The 23,785-nt window shown below is 37.5% G+C and overlaps 1 long non-coding RNA gene across 1 annotated transcript; it reads right to left on the bottom strand.

Annotated features, from left to right (window-relative positions):
- Nucleotides 1-380: 380 nt before the first annotated feature.
- Nucleotides 381-6,886, bottom strand: LOC310906481. The gene is made up of 4 exons (XR_014589407.1): nt 6,660-6,886; nt 6,379-6,454; nt 742-921; nt 381-637 (listed from the first exon to the last, which is right to left on the bottom strand). It is a non-coding gene; the product is annotated as an uncharacterized lncRNA (long non-coding RNA).
- Between the last annotated feature and the right edge of the window lie 16,899 nt (nt 6,887-23,785).

Consider the following 23,785-nt stretch of genomic DNA (forward strand, 5'->3'; position numbering starts at 1 on the left):
CGTCCTGATTAGAGCTGTAGGAGTGACCATGTCGGATCAGAGCACAGGAGACCATGATTTCCAGCATCATACCATTAGTGAGCAGAAGTTTAGAGAAAGTGTGAGGAAGGAACAAACATATATTCTTGAGAAAATTCTCCTTCTTGCTCTTGATGATAAGGAATTGCATTATGCCTTGTTATGTAGGAAGGGATAACGTCCCCAGCAGGATTTTTAGAAACTCTGGGTTTATACCTTGGGAGTTTCCTCCTTATTAATGTCCACATTAATATTTTGTCAGCTTTTGAATCCTGCTGAACATCTGATGCAAATTATGGCCTCAGGAAACAATGCAACAGACTAATTTTGAGTGCAGTGAACACATGCATATTTCCCAACATATTTTTATTTTGTTTATCATTTGTGTAGTTACCCATTCTGATTCAAAGGTTTCTATGCAGCACCTTGTGTTTTGCATGCTTCTCTTCAGTCACTCTTCACAACAAGGATCCAAGTGTCTGGCAATTCTTCACTTCCCATTTATGAACCTCCTCATGGATGGCTTTTGGGGGGTTTGAAGCCAGTGCATGTAAATATTAAAGTCTGTAATTGATTTTTATATACTTGCATGTACTGATGTCAACAGGCTTCTTGAATCCTGTAGGAAATATTAAAAATTAAAAGCAAGTTGCAAAATTAAGTAAAGGATCCATTAAATGCTCTCTTCTCCTCCTCCAGCAATTTAAAAATCATAGCACTTACCTTGAACTTTAAGAGGCTCCCTCCTTATTAAACATTCAGATACTGAGTTTCATTTCCTGTGTCTTGAACTGTAATGAGAGTGGACATCCTGTGATGCACAGCATCAGTAAAATTGCAGCTGTCAATGCACAACACCTGCAACATCCAGTTTTAGAGCTGTTGAAATGGTGATCAGCATTCCTGAAAAATGTGGAATTTGGGAAGAGATTTGAGAGATTCTGGTCCAGGATTCAAAATCAATATGTGTATACTCTGCATTGAGCCCTGCTGACTTCAGTGAGAGCACATGAAGTAAAATGTCATTTGTCATGAATAAAGGTGACAAAGTCCATCTTTTGGGCATGCTCTGCTGATGTTAGTGTCCACACATCCTGCTGACACATTTAATAATTCCCCAGAAAAATGTTTTGCATGCTGGACAGTGGGAAAAGTGTTTCAGCTTTTCCTTGCACGTATCTCTCTTGAAGGAGACAGGGTGAGAACATCTGAAATACAGCAGGGTAAAAGTGTGGGCAGCCATCAAGGGACATGGACAAAATACCTCCTTTTATCCTTCCTTTCACTCTGCCTTTGTTCTCTGTTGCTGATGTAGGCAATTTTGGATCAGAGTATATATACTTATATGTATATACATATACACACATACACTCACTCTCTCTAGATATAAAATATTGTATTTGTATTGTTCCTCTTGGTTCAGAGGTAGCCACCATTACATAAATGCAACACTGCTCAACACATTTTCCAAAATTATTTTAGGAAAGTGATTGGGTATTAACTAACACATCCTGTGATATAAAGATAATACGGTTTGTACAATGTCACTGCTGTTATAAGTATCAATACAGTATGAACCATAAAAAAAAAAAAAAGCCACATGTAAATAAATCACAATAACTGTAATAAGAGAAAAAAATAAGATTAATTATTACTTAAAATGGCATTTTCTTTAAAATTCCAGAGTGAAGTTGTTAAGATCTTACTAAGGAGAGACAGATGAATGTTCCTAGAAATGAGATTACAAATTTTATGTGTCCTCTTTAGCTTCCTCAATTTAGGAAGAAATTTAATATTGTTTTGCTTCTAAAACTGCATGCAGTCTTTGTCCAATGCATTATCCTATGCTGAAAGCATGTTTATTGTGAAGTTCAAATATTCACAGAGAGATAAAAGATGCTCATACCTTCATGGCGGCTTTAACTCTCAAGAAACTAACCATGCACTTCATACAGTTGAGAGCTATCAATGCTAAATAATTCTGTAGTCATTGAAGATCATATTCTAGTACTGTCTAGGAAAAATAATGTAGTCTCACCAGACGTAAATATTTAGCAAAAATCAGGATTTAATTACATTACATGATGAAGTGATTTTAAACCCACTTTAGGACAGGAACTTCAGTACTGCGTAATGGATAGATCCTAGAGTTTTATCCTTCTCTTATCTCCAGACACTGCAGAAACTAGGCACCATTACAACAGGACAAAGATCACCATTACAGAGTTATTAAAAGGGGCAGGAACATCAGGAACCTGCTGGTGCTCTGTTTTTAAAAACAAATGGCCCATTAATTCACAAAAACAACCCCATTACTGGGGTAACAAACTTAGTTTACACAAATACTCCTATCAACATCATTCAAGCACAAACTTGATTTAATTTGGAAAAGGAATGAATAAAGCTCAGGGTAATGGCAACCTATTAGGCCATGCAGACCTTAATAATACATTTTAAAAAGTGTGCTGAGAGAGTGACATGAACATCAGAAGAAACCAAAAGAAGAAACTGCAGAATAAAGGAGGATCTCTATCTGAAATTGTACCAGAGAAGGCATAAGGAGCATGTGCCTAACTATAAGTGAGAGGGAATAATCACATTAATGTCTGTTTCCCTAAATAGTTTCAGTTTGTTTCTTTATTCTATTTTCACTGAATCTGATTTCTATTCATGTTCCATTAATAATAATGAGCCTAAAATTAATTTGCATTATCATTTCCAATGGATGCTTTGATCATATATGTAGTTGGAACTATAATGCATACATTACCATATTATGCAAATTGCATTTTCATCATCAGCTACACCTGTATATCATTTCTTCATGCCACAGTCCTGTGTATTGTTTCTTTGTGTACAGCCCTGTAAAGGGAAAATCTTGGGAGACACTACGAGAGGAAGTACTGCTGCAAGCATGTCTTCCACTTATGTTCTCCCTCTAAACACCCAGTGCTAGCATCAGACAGGAGAGAACTTTAACACACACAGCTTGTTTGTGTTCTTTATGAAATTACTCTCCTGCATTGAGCCCACACAGGCAACCAAGCACGTACAAAAAGCCCAGGTACTACCTCTTTTTTTTTGTTCTTAACTCAAGTGTCTCTCAAGCAGAACTTGTAACTGCTTGCAGCACAAATCTGATGAGAATCTGACCTAAAAAAGAAAGCCAAGCCAGTACCATAATGTACATAAAGATCTGATTTTTAGGTCAAACTCACACATTCATGACACTGAGCAGGCTGGGAGAAATGTTGCACATCAGTGGTTAATGGAGCTACTCAACTCTCCCTCAGCTAGCTACCTTTTGCCACTGGCCAAATCTGGTATTGCACTGAGCAGGCCCAAAACTATCAGTAGTGTACATTTTTATACTGCCTTTCATCTTGTGAAATACTCCCTTGCTTTACAAGTTGATACAGAAACCATATAATGATTGTTTAATCTATTACAGTCCTGAAACTTTGTGGTGAAACACAGGAAGGATTTAGCAGTCTAGAATAAGAGAACTCTTTTGGAGAGGAAATGAATACTATAGTGTCCAGTTGAAACAAAGATGGGAGAATGTAATTTTTAAGCTTGGCATCTGGCCAGGCCATCAGAGTTAACACACTTTACAGATATAATTACTGCAGTGGGATGTTTAATGAACAAGGTGGTCAGAGCTCTGCTTTAACACATCACCCAAAAATGCACTTGGGTCACACCTTGGATCTTCTCATCACACTGATTCATGGGCAGACAGGCAGATGAGATCCTCCCTCTTCATTCATTTTTTTCTCTTTTAGTTAGAGCCCTGGGTAACTCTCAAAATGAACCAAACAGCCAAACACTGGCAAAAGAAAATTTTACACTGCTTCCAATTTCATGAAAATTTTGCATGAAAACCTGTCCCTCCAGCCAAGCTGAGGATCATGTAAGTTTAGATTCTCCCTCCCACAGATAAATTACTTCAGAGAGGCCCTACAGGCTTGATCCTGCCTTCCAAAGAGATGATGGTGAAATTCCTCCCGTGAGGTCACTAGGCCCCCAAAGATGATTCATTTGGCCATTTCACTGTACTTAGTCTGTTTGACAGGAGATAAGAGCAGTGCCCAAGGAAAGGGAAGGGGATGAGTGAGACTACCCTTTTTTCTTGCCAGCAAGCTGTTTGGTTGGATCATCCTGTATTTTGAAACCTCTTTGCTAAGATCTGGGTCTACTTGCACTGCTACTTCTCTTCCCAGGATACACTGGGATGTGATACATGCAGAATCTTTCATGGGAAGGAATTTAACTTGGTGTTATCTTGTGAAAGACAAACATTGAGTATTGTCAGAACAAGGTATTCCTGTGAGTTCTCAGCAAAGTGTTAATCTGATTAAATTCCTAAAAATTGATATACATTAAACAGAAGAGCATATTAATATTGTCAACAAAATTCAGTTAGTCACTCAAATGCAGACGTCAGATATTTGTTGCTCAGTACACAATTAAAAGTGATCTGATCACCCTCCAAGCAGAGAACAGACAAAAACATGGGGTGAGGAAATGTTTTTGGTTTATCTTCTGCATATAGAAAGATGCTGATAAGAGGGAAGAATCATTTTAGTTCTGCATAGATAAAAAGATCGCTCTTGGCAGAATAGATTAATGTACCTGTCTATACAAGCATAGAGGAAGAATGAAGAAGGGAAATAGATTAGCATTCTGCTGCACATGGGACAATCAAATATGATCTTTGAATTGGCAACTGGACTAATAATAATCACTGTAAAAAACCAGGGCCTTTACATCTATGATATGCAGTGCTAGCTAAAAGATAGCTGCTTCTTCGCAATAATGAGCTGGATTCTTCATCACTCATCACCTTGTGTAATTATTGTGGTGAGTTCAAAAGAAATCCATTGTGCTACCAATCAGATTTTCTTTTCCTTTCATGTTGCGGTTTGTTGTTGTTGTTGTTTTTGCACAGGCATAATGACTACTCACAGAGTAGACAATGAAGAACCAGGCTTAATATATTTATTTTTTATGTTAGAATAAGGAAAATGTAAGAGATCTAATGGATGGAGTGCAATAGCTTGGACAAGATCTGTTATTTAAAGTTCAGGTACTTAAATGTTGCCAGAGCCAACCCTGTGGTTAAACAACTCCAAGAAGGAAAGAAAAATGGATAAAAAAAGCAATCTGACTTAATACCAAATAATACTTTTTCTTCTTTCATAATGATTTATTAGCAGTTGTGTTAGTAAAAGCATGCACAGCAAAATTGAATAATATTAAGACAACTAAACTGCAAACCAACTTAGTAATTTAAAACTCAAAACATCTGATCAAGGAACATCTTAAATCTGAGATGACTTTTTTAATTGGACAATTCGGTTTTAGTTGAATTTTTTTCTAAAGTACTGTGGTTCTTCATAGCTGAAGTGAGGCTAATCAAGGTAAATTATGAAAATAACCTAGCTATGTGGTAAAGGTCAACATAAAGTCTTGTTAAGATCTGTTTTTTACAAAGATATCTTGTCTGTATTGTCAAAATGGATTAACATTATAACACAGCAGAGCCTGTCAACTGAAAGAAAATGAGATATTAGCACAAAGATACTTGTGAAAATTAATAATAGGTTTTGGTTTAGACTGTGAAAGCAAGAAAATATCACAACCTCATCTCTTAATTTATATTTTTCTAGCACAGGTCACAAGATGGTGCAGAGATGCTTACTTTTTTTACTTATTGATAGATTGTGGGCAGGAATTTTAGTATTGAGAATAGAAATTGTTAGATTTATAACTCTATTTCTTTATGGGAAATTTTTCTGTCCAATTCTTGCCACATGCACTCCATCAAGTTTTAGAGTTAATGTGGCTTTTATCTAGTAGGGCTGAACCAGGAATGGAGGGTAAAGGAGTTGCCCACATGTTTCTGTAACCATCTGTTTTCCAGGGTTACTGGCTATGTAAATAAAAGTTACTCTGTGAACATGAATAGTCTTGGGCTCACTTGTTTGTCTTCCAGCCCAAAACTACAAAGGCAATTTCTTCACAGGGAAGTAGTAACAAAGGTTTGGTTATTTCCCACAATATTGTATATGCTGAGCAAGCCAATATATGAAAAATATCTTAGTTAGAGCTGAACATTTCCAGGGAGTTTCACTGTTATTGTGACAGTAGAGTAAAACCAGGGCAGAGACCTCAGTCCTAAAAATCCTTCTACATGTTCTGGCATGGTCCCATTGGCAATTATGCCAACAGTTACATTCCAAAGAAACTTGAACCAGTAATAAAAAATAATAATAAAAAAAAATCCACTCTTGCATTTCAAAACATCACAGGCCTTGAATTGAACAAAACAGAAGCTGGAAAAGAATGCTCACTCACCCTATGGCCATGCCCTGAAGGACTTTGGTGTCCTCATGTCTGTGAGGGCTTTTACCTTCAGTGATGATTTGAATCCCTGGAAAGACATACCTGTGATTGAAGTGATCCGAGACATAAATCTGATAGACAAAATACAGCATGCAGTATAACCCTCAATACCCTCTACATAAATTAGAAACTGTGCGAGCCCATTGAGTTTAAAGCACTTCTCACACATTTTCAGCTCTTGCTACTTATAAACCACAGCAAATACCAAAAGTATGGAAGCTTTCTGTACTCACCAGCTGCTTCTCCCTGAGTGGACACCTGAAATTGTAGCAGTATCAAAAGCATCCTAAATGCATCACCACACTATGCCAGAAGGCAAACCAAAAAATCAGCTTTTCATCATGCCTCCATCTGGGAAGAAGGCAGTACAAACTGTGAGAAGGATGCCCAAGTTAGTGAGAAGTCTGATCAGTGTGTCAAGCAGGGTTTAATGTTAGCAAGAACAAAATGTAGCCCCACTTTTCTGGACATTTAACCCAAAAACCTGCGCAAACATTGGCGTCTGATCTGCAAGAGCTAGCACTTCTGTAATTTTCCAGTGACATAAAACCAGTTAGTACCAGCTGAAATACATTAGCAGCTTCAGTAATTAGTAGGCATAGCCATTTCTTGTCAGTTGTACGGGCCATGTCCTCAGCTGGCGTAAATCAATGACACTCTGGGCACTGGAACTGTATTACTTTACTCACCTTGAAATAGTTATGCATACTAATTACTGCCTTACCCATTACTGTTCTTGTCAATTCAGACACCTGATTTACACCAGGTGAGTTTGTCCCATATATTTAGAAGTTTCTGCACATTCCTTCAAGAATCTGTAGTGTCAAATAAACTTTCCAAATAAGCCAGGCACATGCTTTCCATTATCTATCAAATCAGTGCTCAGTGAAGAGACACCATTGCACATAAATCATGACTGCAATTATTAAATCAAGCTGAGTTTGTATTGTGCTTCTTCCACTGTTGGGTAGAATTAACCATGGGCAAACAGGAGAACAGGCACGTCAGGATTGCTGCGATGGAAGAAGGAGTTAAAAGCCCCACCCAAGCTCTCACAACCTAACCTTTGGAGCATGCAGCTGATAATGCGAAACAGAACATAATGCCCCAGAGGAGATACATCTGGAGGTCAGCTCAGTCAGCTACTGTGGAACTGTTCCAACAAAGCAATCAAATATCTAGCAAAACCTATAAAAAACCAAAATCACATCTTCAGTATATAGACATCCAGCCTGAGCTGGACGAGGGTAGAGAAGCCTGATTTCATTTTCATATCCTTGTCAGGCAACCTAAGAGCTGAGTTTTCCCTCCACAAACACGAAGTGAGGTTTTTAACTGCAGCTTATTAAGGCTCAGTTTGTCTAACCCAAGCATAATAAATTCATGTGTCAAGATCGAAGCTGATTGTTCATCAGAGAAAAATGAGACAAGATAATCCACTTTGCTGGAAACGTAACAGTTTAGGAATGTTACAAACTACTGCAAATGTTTAACTCCCCATGCCTCATGGGTGGTTATATAACAAAACGCCCATTCAGGGGCTGATTCTTATCTCTCACTTGCATAAGGCCATGTCTAGACAAGGATTTGAAGGTGTGTTGTTTGAAAGTGTTCACGGAGTGGTCTAGTTGGCAGATCAGGAAGCCTCCCCCTTCCCCCCCACACCCAGCTTCCCGAATTTTCATGCATGTGGAATGGGTGAAGTGTGGGTCCCTCTACCTCAATCTTTGGTTCAATTCATTTAGCAGCTGACAGTGGTAATTTGTCCACCCTGGAGTCAGAATGTGACTTCAGAGGGTTGAGGGACCAAAGGGTCATCTCCCTGCCCACATCTAAAGTAGAGCTTTCATAAGGTCTAAGGATTTGCACGTCTTAGGGCTTTGCAGCATTATTTTCATACATCCACCTGCATGCTGCACAGATGACACACATGGGTATCCCATAAGTATGGATGGTACTTTGCCTTTTTAAACCAGTACTAGAGATAAAGGCTGACTTTCCAGTGGTGATTAACCCTTTGACAGTATCCTCTTCATGGGAAAATTCTTCCAGTGCTGATTTCCTCTTCCATTGTATCTACCCACGGATAGTATTTTTGTTTCTTTATTACCCCGTTTCCAATGAACTTGACTCACCCATCTACTCCTACTCCACATAGACCTCATGTTGTTGGGAGAAGTATTCAGTGGACAAGCAGGAAAATTTGCACCAAGATCTCTATAACATGTGAACTAGGTGGCTAAGAATCCATCCCACTCAACTTCTTTTAAAGCATTAAATCAAATTGACAAGTCTCTAGTTCCTCCATCTCTGATTTTCTCCCTTTTATATCATCAGCAGCAGTATATGGCAATGGTGAGAATCCACACAGAGATGTGCCTGCCACGTGCCCATCTGTGGCTTGCTCCATGCATTGTTATTACTCTCACATGCAAGTTCTAAGAGCAGCAACATTTTTAACACTCACTTTTTGAACATTTTCTCTTCTCTTTATTTCTTTTTTTCCTTAAGCACACCAAAATATGTAAAAATTACTTTTGTAGATTATTATATTATTACTTTAAGTTTCATGTGTGCCTCAGAGGATTAATGAAAAATAACTATTTTATTTATAGCTCATACTCTACCATAGTTCTAAAACTCATAAAGACACATTTCCAGTAGATGAAGGCAAAAACCCATGCCTGTGTAAATGTAGTTTTTCTTTTTATAATCACGGTAAATTAATTGTGTTTTCACATTTATAAAACAAGTAGAGAGAAAAAAAAAAAAAAGAACTGGGTAAAGTTTAAACCTTCAGAGGGAAAGTTTAAACATTCAGAGGGAAATCAGGTAAGAGATCAAATTGCTGATGAGAAATATGAGAAATCCTGCCCTGCTGAAAAACATGGGAAGGTAATTATTTTCCAAGGGCCACGAATTTGCCCTTTGTTTTTTTTAAAAATGAAATGCATACAGGTATGTAGATACACATGCATGCATACTTGGTTTTCTTCTGTAATAACATAAGAATGGCCAGGCCAGTTGTGATAGTTCTCTTTGTAATGAGGTTTTCTATAGGCACACACTTTAAATCTGGTTTGATAACCAATGGTTTACAGTGCCATTAGGAAGGCTGAGACTATGAGGTGACTTTTATGAAACATGGTCTGCTGGCATATCTGGAACATATCAGCTCTTGGTAGAAATATAATTTTAATAAAGAGAAGTACTTTAGAGGTTACTCTCTTGATATAGGCCTAAGTTCAGCAAGTTAAGTTCAATCACACAGCTGACTTCTAGACTTCCAGTACACAATAGGGTTTCAACGTTTAAAGTTAGGTGCAATGTTTAAAGTTAGGTTAAAGTTTGAGTATGGTACTGAATAGGAGCCAGAGCCAAAACATCCTTCATTTAAGATGAAAATTCCTGCTTTATATTTTCTTCCTTGAACTCTGGCTCCAATTTGTGAATGCAGTGGTGATGTTCAGGTTTCTGTGTGGAGCCCAGCAGGGACGTCAGCAGTTCTGCTTCACTGCCGAGTATCAATAGTGCTCAGAGATCAGAGCTCAGAGCCAGCACTTAGGAGGGGCAACCTTGTCAGTCAACACTTGACTGCTTTGCTCTGTTCTTGACCAACCCATGCAATTCACATCGCCCTCAAGGTAAAATGAGTGGGTGGATCATGGAAGTGTACAAATAGCCTCCAGGATAATAATTCAACTCCTTTTACCTTGAAGCAGTATATTTCCATGCACAATCAAAGTGCATAAGACAATACTCAATTTAAAGAGGTGTTCAGACTAGAATGGGTTGTATTTAAGAAGCAGAGAGCAGTCTATGTTTTATAAATAATGCAATAGCTTGTGGTTGCAAGACAAGCCCTGGATTTACAGACAAATCATGCAGAATTCCTGGCCTGTCCTCAGGCTACTGTAAGTGAAAGCTCATAAAGTGACTGAACAGATGAAGAGGTAGGTACCACTGCTGAGCCTGTAATCCCCCAGACTACAAGGGCTGCTTCTGGCCTTGCCAAACTGGTGTTAGATTGGGAATGGGCTACAGCAGAGTCTCTTCTGCCCTTGCATTAATAGGTGGAGAGAAATCGTGTGCCAGAAATGCGGCCTCCCCAGTGAGGAATCTGTCTGCAAGGCACGATACAGCCCTTCCTCTGAATTGGAATTTCAAACTTTCTGACCTTCAGCACAAGGAAAGTCAAAAGATAACCAATATATACTAGAAGACCTCTACATTAAAGATTCCCCAACTCTCTCTCTCTCTAACTTATGGAAATACTTAAAGGAAAAATATCACCACTTGTCACAGCTTTTGTGCTCCCCTTTCAATTGCAGTAGCTGACAAACACTTAAAAGTTGCTCGCTAAAAGTGAATAACTGCTTCAATGTAGTGTAACACTCCACAAAAAGATCACCTCACATCTGATTCTTCCTGTCACAGTTATGGTGCTCATCTCACACTGGCTGTGTGTCTTCAGTGTCTGTGTCCCTGAGCCATCTCTTGACATGTCAAAAGATAGGACAGAAGGAAAATATGAAGGAAAAAAATCCTGCTGCAAATAACAACTCAGTCTATTATGTAAATGCTAAAATATTTATAAGAGATGTTTAATATGCTTTTAAAAAGAAATAATAATATTAAAGAACTCATGTGTAATTAAATGTGATATGGAAACCATGCTGTTTGCTAGAGCTGTTGACTTCACTGTTCTCATTCTCCCAAACTTAATATAAAATTAATCATTAATTTTCAAGCCAGTAACTTTTTCATCAATGCAAATGCTGGTTGTTTAGGTCTGAGTCAGTGAGATATTAACACCACAACAACATAGATTTATACAGTCATGAAGTCATTCAACTCAAAATGTGGCTCCTTTTTTAATAAAATTTCCTGTATTTTTGAGCTACATCGCAGCCAAAGCTGAATCCTCAAAAGCTTTTTACCAGTCTCACAGTAGATAAAAATTGTCTGTTCTAATTACACTTACTTGTCTTAGCAAAGCGTGGGCCCAAACCCTCAGCAGGCACAACCAGAGCCCACAGAGCTGCACAGCTTGGATCTGTGGTGGATGTAGCCCCTTCCTATAGATTTCCTGCTTGAATAAACTGTTGTGTGTATTGAGAATAGTAGGAATAATCCAAGTTACTCTGGGGACTAGAGCTTGCACGACGTTTATCTAGTATTAACAGTTATTTGACCTTTCTTGGCAGAGCAAGAAGAAAATGCTCTTTTACATACTCTTATGCAAACCTCTTAAATATTAAATGAGCTGTGCACAGAACTTTTCTTGTGTGAAGGACCAATAATACTTTGGACCTCACTCGAAATCTGGGTCACTTTGACCTCGTGTAAATGAAATCTTGCATTTCACCAATTTTTCACATGCTTGTTCCGTCTTGAGCAAAACCTCAGAATCAAATAAGCACTAGCTTCAATGTAGAGGATGATTAACTTAAGGAGTTCTTGGCTTCTTCTTCAAGGTTAACATGACCTTGAATGGCAGGAGAATGTTACAGATTTGTATTGTTGAATCTTATGCGGATTGTTGTAAGGAGTTCACATACAAACTATATTTTTAAGTCCTAACAAAGAGACATTTCTCTCCCGCTGCTTTTTTGAGATTATTAGTCCATCTACAAACTGAAAAAAATCAGTCAGTTGGCTCTTTTCTACCTTACTGATACTCAGCCAAATTCGTGCACGTATTTCCCATTTACTTCAGCAGGAGTTTTGTCGATGGCAGCGCCGTAAATTCTACCTCCACCTTCTCTCTAATTGGCACCAACATCAAATGCTAACAGATGTCCTTGGAAAATCAAGAAACCAGAAAGTGAAAATGCACAGCTAAATCGCGTTCTGCACTGTACATATAGCTGTCTATTAATTTCTTTTAACCTATTCTACATCAGGGCTCTGTTCTTTCCTTTTTAAAGCCATCAGTAAAAATCATGTTAACATGAATGAGGCAAAATTAGGCATATAAGCGAAAATGAAGTCAAAGCTTATCTGAAGAATTCACACTTAGGACTTACAGCTTGACACAGTGGTCACTGAAGCGTTTCTAAAGGTCATTGTCTGATATGATCTTTTCATAATTGTTAGTAAAATGAAGGCATCTTTATTCTGCTCTGCTTACTTGCAATGCTTATATAAAAAGTGGATTATTCACATCTCCTTTCCTGTTGAAAAAGGGCATTTTTAGTTTCATTAAGGAAGAAATAAGGCACACCCAGTATGAATCAAACTGAAAACAATTGGTTGAGTTTCATGTGCCAGCCAAACAGTGTCACTTGTAGTTTCCAGTTGTAATTTGTACAGAAGGTCTATTTTGAACAGCAGGGCCATCAGTTTAGGGGAAAAAGAACCCCAGAAGTTAAATCCTATTGATGATGCAATAATTCCAAATCATGGTAATGCTCTTAATTCTGTGTCAATAGCCATTCTAGTCTAGGCGCATACTTGTAGCTCTTCCTTGAGGAAAGACATTCTCCTGTTGTGGCACTGGGAAAAAGATGCTTCTTGATAAAGCTGCTTGTAAGTGCAATGTCCTTTCAGCTAAAAAGTGAAAAAGCAGTCAGATTCTTTCAATCCACATCTATTTAACTTCTGATAAGCACCTTCTTCACATTTTTTTCTACCCTTATTTGTATACTGCTTAATTCCTCATTAGAGTGAAAATGAAAATACACTTTTTTAAGCTGACTTTAAGAAAACCACCTTCTTGACCTGGGTATATCAGAATGTTTAACACAGTTGAACAAATTGTTATGGATGTTGTTGAACATATTTATATAAAAATAGTATTGATGAGCACTGAGTATAGCTGAGATCCCCACTGTGCACTAAAAATCTATGATGGTCAAACCCCTTCGTTAGAATTTGTTATAGAGTGCAAAAGCTTCTAAGAAGAGAAATACTTATACTAAGAAGAAAAATCAAGTGGTAGAAAAGAGAATGAATAAATAAAGTATTAGAAGGAAAAGAAGACAATTAATCCATCTGTTCTATGGGAAAGCTAGGAAGAGAAATGAAACCTCTGCAGTTTGTTTATTCAGACTGGCTAAGTTTCAAGCCAGTGAGTAGATGCAGTGAAGTCAACAACACAACTCACATACTCACAGTAAAGCATTTACATAAATCCATTCCGGGACTGATTATTCTTGCATGTTTCAGGAGGTGTTCTAGTGCTCTCAAGACAAATTATCTGAAACTAAAACAGATGAGTAAATAAATCAGAGGTAGAGATCTAGGTGCAATTTGGTGTGTCTCATGATAATTTACACGTAATCAAGCTGACTTTTCAAGTTAAAGTTATTCAAATGCTCATACAAATATTCTGTGTAAAAAATGCATTTACAGTTTCTCTGTGGGGATTACCTGATAAGAAGGTATGTGATTAAAATGAGCCTGCTGATAGGGAGGATTCTACCAGAGTCACTGTCTGAAAAGTTATTATTTATTTCTACTTGCAGATGTGATTTTTCAGACCAATTCTCAGGAGAAAAGTAACAGTTTTCAGAAGCGGATTCATTGTTCTCAACAATTTCTTTCTAATTCTTAAGAGAATAAACATTTTGGATCTGGAAGCATGTTAGCATGACTACAAGTTTGAACAGCTTTAAGAAATTTTACCCATGTTGGCATTCTCATTTCACTACTGTAAGCCTAGTTTCTTCTTGGCCAAAAATGAAAGGAGTTAGGACACTAATTTGAAACCTTCAATAGAGTGTGCTGGAACAAGCAGGTTTATGATTTTACATGCAATTGGAAGGGTGAACTTTTTGTAACCAATATTCATTTCATTTGCCTGCAAACAGTATGAAGATGATCGATTTGTGAACATTCCTTCATTGAAAGAATCACTGGCAGCTTTCAGTTTGAAAACAAGATTTATGTTGTTGGTTTCTTTTTTTTAAGAAAGTGTGTGTTCTGACAGGATTCTGCACCAATAAAGATCATCTGGATCTTTTGGGGGAGTAATTCACATAGTTAAGCCAGTTAGGAGCTGTTTGGATTTTGTGATTTTTTTTTTTTTCCACAGCCACTAGTTAAGACAGCAATACTCTTTCTTTTTGTGCCTTCCACCAGACTGATGGAATAAGGCTCTGTACATGCACATGCTCACAGGTGGCTGTCTGGGGATGCTTCTGTTGGCTTTCCTGGAGTGAAATATCAAAGGTATGAGTGTGGATGTGGGACTGGGACCTAAAGAAATCTGGGAGCTATCATTTGAATGAAAAATTATATATCTTATACAGCTCTTTTCTCAGAAGTACCTCATTTTTTTCTAGCTCTAACATGTCACCTCCAGCTGCTCTAACACCCTCGTTTTTGGCTATGAGGAAGGCTTTAATCCAGAATTAAACAGCTGAGCACAGAACTTTTTTTCAAAAGTAGGCAGGGGTTTGTTTAAAAGAAATAGAAGAAGAAGTAGCAAAGAGATGGGGCATTAATGAATGGCACAATGGCCACTGATACTGCCCTGCAGAAACAAAGGGCTCTGTGCAAGAATTCCCTCCTTTAGCGTGTGAGAGACCTTCTGACCTGTGATCACAATGGCTTACAGACAGAAACAAGAAAGGAAGCAAGAAATCTCGTCATTTCTTTTCCCTGTGGGATAAACAACATTTTATTCTACCTTTAACCCTGGCGGGAGATGCTGCCACTTAGCAAACAAATCTAAATTAAGTGCACTTGCTGGAATTATTTACAGCATCATTTATTCCAGAAAATTACACTAATAATATATTGTTGAATTCAGAAAATGGAATTTGACATGAATATGGTCTTCTGAGTAGTAAAATCATCTTTCCTTAATCAGCATCCCTTATTAAAGAATTCCCTGTTTTCCTGTCCCTGAAGAGAAGGAAAATACCATTGTTCTCCTACAATATTCTTTTTTTGACTCACAGGCAAGCTACTTTTGGCACTCTGGCTTTCAACTCTACAGAAAGCAAGAATAATTCTCCTGCACTTTCACAATATTTTTTTGAGAAAAGGAAAAGCTCCACTCCACTGAGTGTTCAGAGATCATTTTGTCTGCAGAAATAAAGATTCATATGCACAGCATTTACCAATGGAGAACACTCTGCAGGTGTTTACTTCTCATATCAAATAATATTACTTGTTAACCAATGAAAATGGAAATTGTCACATCAGAAATGTATGTGTCTTTTTCAGAGTATCCTCAGAATTAATGTCTTCTGGTTGCTTCTTCCTCCAGTTTCCAGATATGCCTGCATAACTTCACTTTCATGTAATCTGTAGGGAGTTTATTCAGGAAATAGAGATGTCCTGCTGGCCAAATCTGTTTTTGTAATGGTAACCCTGCAGGCTGCATGCTACTAGCACAGTTTTTATGCCAAGAAGTTCCTGCATTAAATGGGGGAGGTTAAAAGTCAGTCCTGCCTTGCAGCTGCTTTTAGTGAGCTTTGGCAAAGGTTCACCAGTCTGTCCATAAATGTACGGTGTCATTGCTATACAGGAACATTAATCAATGTTATCTGCTGCAGAACTGTCTTGCATTGTGATTTTGACAGGAACTGCAGACAGGATCACATGTTCCCATAATTTCTCATTTTTTTAGTAAAGCAGCTGTAAACATTACTTTAGGTTTATTTTAAGAGTTAATTGCAACAGTGAGCATTCTTTCAGCAGAGGGTGAGAAAATGACCTAGATTATACTTCCTCTCCACAAACTCCTTTTATGAATAGTATAAGGTGATACCAATTATCTCTCTCTGTTTTGGAAGGTTTAGATTTTTTTGTTATTGAAATAAAGTCCAGCTCCAGTAAGAGAGGTACAGTTACAAGGAGATAAAATATACAACAGTGTATGCTTTTTGTGTATGGCAGTTTTACAGAAGACTCTGGGCTTTCCCATTGCAAAAAGGAGAGAACACAATATAAACATGAGATTTTTTTAACAAGGAGAGAAACTCACTGGTGATTTTCAGGTCTATGCTTTTAAGGCATGATAAATATTCCTTCTATCTACTGTCTCACTTAAATGCTTGGATGTACCTCAGGAAAATTCCAGTTATCCTAATGGATATAGGAACCCAGAGGTCTTGATATAGATAGCTTGAGCAGCAACTCTCTGATACCTAAAGCAGCCAAGTGAAGTCACCCACCCAGCTGTCACTTTTCTGAGAGTGAGAGGAAGAGGAAAGGTTTCATAAGGAGCTATATTCACCTCATGTTTCTAAGAAAGCTATAGTAGAATGTCATGTTCAGCAGGTGGCAGTGATATAGTGTGAGTATAAATGGACACAGTTTTCAGAATATGGGGAGCTGAAGTTCTCTGTGTCTATTGAAGGACATATGGTTGCTGAGATACAGAAATGATCAAGGACATAGTAATATGTAGATGGAAAAATTAGACAATCTGCTTATGTCTTCAAAGCAGAGATAAATTTTGTGCCATCATCTGAACACCCAGGTTCCAAAAACTCCATTTTTCTCCTTTTGTTGTCTAAGGTATCAAATATAATATTGTTTTGGAGCTTAGTGTGTATCATAGCACTTGCATGCTTGACATATATATGTAGAATTCACATATTTCTTTCCAACCATTAAAACCCCCCAACACTTTCAGCACCTCTTCTAGTCTTCTTACTCTTATTGTTATTGATTTAATCTTGTCATTTTATAAACCAGTTATTCAGTAATGTTGGTTGTGTACAAACTGATAGCCCCTGACACGAGTAACTTATATTTTAATTGAATGGCTCCTGTCTTTTGAAAAAAAAATATATTTATGCTCCAACATTACCATCCTTCTTTTAGCTCACCAGTAACATTCTACTAAGACATGCCAAAATGATTTTCACATAGTGCTGAATCAGCCATTCCTCTTTGACAGCCATTCTTGCAGCAGAACCAATCTGCATGATGCCAGCAGCCTGCCTTTCTTTCTTCAGGATTGGAAAGAAGGTCACACAGGTTAGGGCAAGACCTGCTGCCTCTTTAGACAAGGTGGAAAAAACCAAAACCACATTCAACAGCAAAGTAAGAGCAGAAAAATTCAGTCAAGGAGACGTTAAGGGATGGGAGACCTAACTGCAGCTGGTACTAACTGAAACTTCTGCTTGAAGAGGGAAAAACTATGTGTTAGGTTCGGTTTGTACCTTATTCCAGTGAAAATAGTATTTAGCCTGTATGGATGCAGAAAGGAGAGGTTCTTGTGTTCTGGAATAAACTTTAATAAAGAAACTTATGCCTTTGAAAATAAAAGGGAATTCGAGTCTGTGTCCTTCGATATCGACCTCTTTCCATTGCAGATGACAGTGAGCCCTCCTTGTTTTGTGTTCTGTAACAGAACTCAATTACATGTAAGGAAAATAGATCTGTTTTCAAAATTAAATGTATTACCTGCAATAAGAAGCTCACTGTTCTTTGAGTAGAGAAAGTTAATAGATTCTTCTAATGTCCTGTCCCTTGCTGAGGCCACAGTCTAGCAGTGCTGTCTGGTTGGGGCAGAACAAAAGATTAAGACTTCCTTGGTGTCTCCATGTTCTTGTGCAGAGACCAGAAATTGGTGCTGCTTTTGGACGAAAATGTTGCAAATGAGATTTTGCCAGAGAACACAACTTAAAACTAATCTCTAGAATGGAGGGTGTGCTGCCCTGTTTTGCCTTCTCATAACCTGTTTTACAATCTTCTTACAACAGGAATTTAATTTTAAATGTTTTTCCTGGCCACATTGTCATACTCTTTGTTCCTAATTCATTGTACTATTTATTCTTAATTTGCTTCATCAGTCTTACCATGAATCAGGAGTTACCATTGCATCAATCTGTGTGGTCCTAATTACAAAGACAGGACTGTGATTAGGCATTTGTCCCTGTGATGTGTATAATGCTGTATTAAGCATCTCAGAGAAATATATTAATCTTAACTGGTTGAAACAATGGTTCCACCACCCTGTGTATCAATGCAACTCTGCTACATTTTTAAATAAAAAACAAAGATAGCTAGTCTTAGCAGTCTTTTTTGTTAGCCATACAATCATGACACTAATTTGAAGCTGATTATAAACTTTTATTGACTGAATAAAAGCTGAAATTTGCTGATTAAAAATGGGTGTGTTTTACCTGTAGGGCTGACCTGGCCAAGAAAAAAAATAAATGGAAGGATGGACCTAGTGAAAACATTTATCATGTCCTCAGATGACACCTCAAATTTTCCTATACCAAAAGTTTCCTAACCTTCATATATACCAGTATTTAGCAAATTAAATATTTAATCTTTCGATTGTGGAAGAACATGAGGCATAGCAAGTACTCATTCCACTTCTACTTGCTTAAAGTTATCTGCTGCAAAGGATTAGCTGCTGTATTCAACAATAACGAAGCTCTTGTTTTCAAATAAAGAGGTTAATTGGCTTTGTACAAAATGTGCTTATATAGCACATATTACTAATATTGCTTTTGTGAAGGCTCATTGCAAAGGAATCTGAAATTGCCTTTTATTACCATTTTTACAATAATCTGTCCTTGACCAAAAGTATAGAGAGCCCATGCTAGCATGTCATTACAACTGCTTAACTACTCATTGGCAACCTCAGTTCTGTTGTTACGCTCCAATTGTGTTTTGAGTTTAATACTCCTTCTTTTTTTTTTTTTTTTTTTTTGGTAATTAGCATCATGGCAGCACTGATGACCTTCCATGTGCTTAGGCCGTGAGCACAACAGATCATGAATAGGGTTGTAATTCTCACTGATATAAAAAGCTCTTGCATCAGTTTAAGAAAGACATGTGTGTCTCATTACGTACCTATGTAAAATCTAAATAAAGACACACATTATATATCTGCTTGCCAACTGAGAAACATGCACTTGTGACTTTTATTTAATGTTGCATAGGTACACATACATGATATGATCTTTTTGGCAAAGATTTTAACAGTTTTGATACTCAGATGGTGGTCTCTGCCTATATGTGTTATCTTTCTACCATAGCTCTCTGCAGGCACATAAAAGCTTGGATTGACACAGAGCTGGCTGGAACTATTCTGTATTTGACTGAAAAACCATCCTACAATTTGTCCATGGCAATAAAATTAACTATGTTTACAAATTATGTCTCTCTCATGCAAATTTTATCAGTGATCATGGATCTTTCTAAGTACTCTGTTCCCACTGTTGGTAACTCAAGAGTTTTGAGAAATTCTAGGCTGCAGAATTTTTTCTTTCTAACTCCTTTGGTTTTGTTCCTAATTGTCATCTTAATTCTGATGGGTTTTAGGTTTCTCTAATTTATGTACTGTTATATCTCATCCAACTACTTTGCTAGATTATGTCTTGGATGAATTCTTAGTGAGTAGCTTAATGATAATTTTTAATTTTATTGGTTTTAATTCATTTCAAAGAATGTTAGGTTGCTGATGGTAAATAATGTATAATTTCTCAAGTTTGTCTCCAATGCCATATGATGAATAATAATGAAGTGCTAGTTTTATTTTCTCTATACATAACCGTATTACTGTAAAAATCTCAAAAAAAAGGAGTAAGATCTCATTTAGCCAGTTAAAGAGTGAGCAATATCAGAGTTCTTTGAGCATTGGATTTGTCATTGGTGATAACTATCCCTTTCTTTCATAGTCTATGAAACTTTCAGGGCAACATCTGCACATCATATAAAAGTCACAGGTGTTGTGAAATTTTATCATCAGCAAACAATGGGCCAGATCCTCAGTATACTAAGATTTCTCACAGATCCATCTATGCTAATGCAGATTTCAGCTCACAGCAGCCACAGGTCTGGCCCACTGCTTCCAACATGATGATATTTCACAGTTATTAGATTTTATAGAATTAGCTATTCTAATTTCAGCTTCTTGTGTACCTGGATCCATCCCTCCAACAAAAAAAAAAAAAAAAAAAAAAAAGAGGAAGGAAAGAAGAGATTAAAAAAATTTAAGTAGTGAATGCTGCAGTCATTATTCCTGCTGGTTCCATCCCAGATTAGTAGGGAAGTGTGGATATACAGGTTGTTGGAAACATCAGTATGACCAGTTTGCTGTCTCATTTCCTGTGTGGTTGTGCTTAAAGGACAATTCAGCCTGTATAAACTGAGAGGGCAGACAAAATCATTTTCTTTAGCCAGTCACAGAGTGTACATGATTTGAGGATGTGTGTGTGGATATGGCTTAAGCACCCTAGTTCTTCCTTCTGGCAAAACTCCAGTGAGGTAGATGTCTCTCCTCTTCACCTACAGTCAGGATCCGTATTGGCTGGTTAAAATCCAAGATTTCTCTCTCATGGAAGGCCAGAATTATTTTTATATCATGAATTTCCTTTTAAAACCATGTTGGAAAAAAGTGAGAACCAAGTTTTTCCTCTAAGTGTATCCCATCAACAAAGACTCTGGAGTTCAATGGTATAGGGACTGAGAGGCAATAGGTCAATAAAAAATATATTATCAAGCAACTTAACCAGCTTAGCTGATCCTTTAAAAAATTCTTTGCACTTAGTAAGAAGCACATTATTTCTAAATAAATTAGAACCAGAACACAAGGGGATATTTACTTCTACATAAAAGGAGAAAATGAACTGAAAGGGCAGTATGCTGTACTATGATTATTTGAATATATGCATTTTTAATGACAGTTCTTAACCAGCAACTGTTCAATTAAATACAATCTGTCATGGTGGGGAGAGAAGGATGCAATAATGCTAAAGAAAGACATTTCATGACAAATGCTAACTTATCACTGACTTAAAATGTGTGTGTGTGGTGGTTAGATAACATTAGACGATTACAGAAATTTAAAAATTATGAGCTTGTAAGTGGATTTTTTTCTATTATTCATTCCTTTTTAGGCTGTTTCTGCAGTGCAGAACACACATTTTCCTTTATTTGCCCTTTCAATTCTTGGAGAATATTTGTCTTTGTGGAAGTTAAGCAATAAAGTTATATTCACTTACAGTTCTCCAATAATTCCAGCTGAGAGCAATTCCTATACTATTCAGATATTTAGGGCTTAACAGTTTTTTTATCTGTTCAAAACTCCACCTTCATTGCACATTTGTGTAGCATTACACTGCACAGTGCAGTACATTTCCTTCACACCTTGTGGTCAGTTAGTACTCCAGACATAAACAGCGCTGTTCACATGAAGAAGTCATAGGTGTTTCATAAAGGCATTGCAATCTAAAAATCACCTAGTGAAGCTCAAAGAAGAAAAGATAGCAAAGATGTAGGGGTGAAAATAAAAGACCATGATGTTCCTAAGAGCAAAGGGCATCATGTGTCTCAAGGAGGATTATATTATATGTTCCAGAAGTTAAAAATAATTGGCATTCAATATAACATGGAAGCAGGGAAGAGAAATCTTTTTTTGGGGCATATTCTTATAAGTACACAACAATAAAACTCCATTATACCTACTTACCATTTCTCTGCAATTTGGAATGTGTCTATCATTAGCAAAACCAGCCAGCTTAATCATATTAGACTAAAGCTTTTGGGGGACATTTAAGTCTTCATATCTCTCAAGTGTCCTGATTTAATTGGGACATCCTGAACTTTCACAGTAAATCAGAATTCCAGCTGTCCTCGAACCAGCAGGCAAATTCTCATTTTACCTTATTGTCCCTATGCTGGCACTTTCCAGAGGGTAAACGAAGGTCTGATGAGACATGGACACAGAAATGTCAGATGTCACTCTATTTAAATACAAAGGCATTTTAAGGTTGGCTACTTGGGCAGAACTGCCCGTGCATATAAATTGCCAGTTCCAGTGGATTAAAAGCAAGAAAAATACTGTTTTGATTTATATATATGCAATTCAATTACACTTTCACTTTAAAACCACTCAAGGAGCTTCTGTTTTCCATGCTTTGTGCTTGGAAACAATGCTGATTTAACATGCCAAGTCCATTTACTTCTTGTCTAATTTCAATGATTATTTGTACGAAACTTACTGAGAATTTTTGATTGACGTTTTTTCATTAGAAAGTGCCTAGTCACAGAAATTTGTGCCAAGAAGTATCTGTTTCAATGACAGCTTATTCAAGAAACATTTTTCAGCTTATAGTGGGGAAGAACATTTGGTCAAGAGTAGAAATAGAGCTTAGAGTAACCAAAAGCACACCAGAATGTGAAACCTTACCAGTCCAAGCATTCCATTCTAAGATTTCTTATATTTTAAAAGAGGACTTTCACAGCACCAGGAGTTATGAGGCATTCCTGTAATTTTTCTATGCACTATCACTGGAATACAGTCTTAAATTACACACACACACATATAAAAATCTAATTTTAGGAGGAGAAATCCATTTTACATGCAGCTCTTGAAGATTTTTAACTGTGAGATTGACTTGTGTGTCCAGTGGAAGCCCCTGTGGTTGAGTGCTGTCACCTTTTAACCATGTGCCTCTTGGCAAAAAGCACTTAAAAACCTGGAGCATGGAAATTCAGCTTCAGTGCAACACAAGCAGTAGAAGATATGAAATACAAAGTGGAGTAGCAAAAAATAGTAACAAATAAATATAGATATTTAGTGTGGAAACCTAGCTGAGGGAGTTAATCCACTCTTAATACAATTAAGATTCTTCCTCCGTGGATGTTTCTTGTGACTGATATTTCTCTTAAGTTACACCCCATGTGGTTTTTCAACAGCATCAAGGATCACAGCAGCTTTACTTCTTGCTCTGTGTAAGTAGAAAGAGCTACAGAAGCTCTGAGAGATGTAAATCATGTTCCAGACTTTTGGGAAATGCCCACCCAGCTCAGTTTCACTGCAGGATTCATGCAGCCCGGCGTTGTTTCCAGGTTGCAGAGCTGTCACCCAGGAGCAGCTGCTTCTTCCCCTCCAACTGCAGCACTATAAACATGCACATGTCCAGGAGAGCTGGAGTTGCTGCCTGCAGGGGGTTGTGCCTCTTTGCAACCCCCTGCAGAGTGGGATGAGGTGCCAGCATGGTCACTAACCCTGGAGGAGGGAGTCTGCCCTGCCCCACCACAACTTCCAGCGGCGAGGCCCAAGGGACTCCAATGATAGGACAGGAAGAAAAGGTTTTAATTGAACCATAGAATCTTTGAAAAAAGCTTTTCTGAGAACTTTAACTGAGAATTCACCAAATATCCAGGGGAGATTTTGCTGCTGAGCATGCTGATCCCATAGTGAAAGCAATGGTTGGGACTCTAAATCCCCACCATGTACATGTTGGTCTTGTTCATAAGGTGCTACAACTTAGTTTAAAATATACAGTTTCTGCCTCTCAGAAAATAATTCTTCAGTGGATAATTTATCAAAGCAGCTCAGCTTAGGTAGATATTTAGGCATTTCTCTAAGCAATTAAGAGTCTCCTCCTCTGTCTGTGTTCCATCTATGGAATTGCATTCTCCTGTTTTC

Source organism: Zosterops lateralis (genome assembly GCF_965231275.1).
Source record: "Zosterops lateralis genome assembly, chromosome: 2".
NCBI classification, from domain to species: domain Eukaryota; kingdom Metazoa; phylum Chordata; class Aves; order Passeriformes; family Zosteropidae; genus Zosterops; species Zosterops lateralis.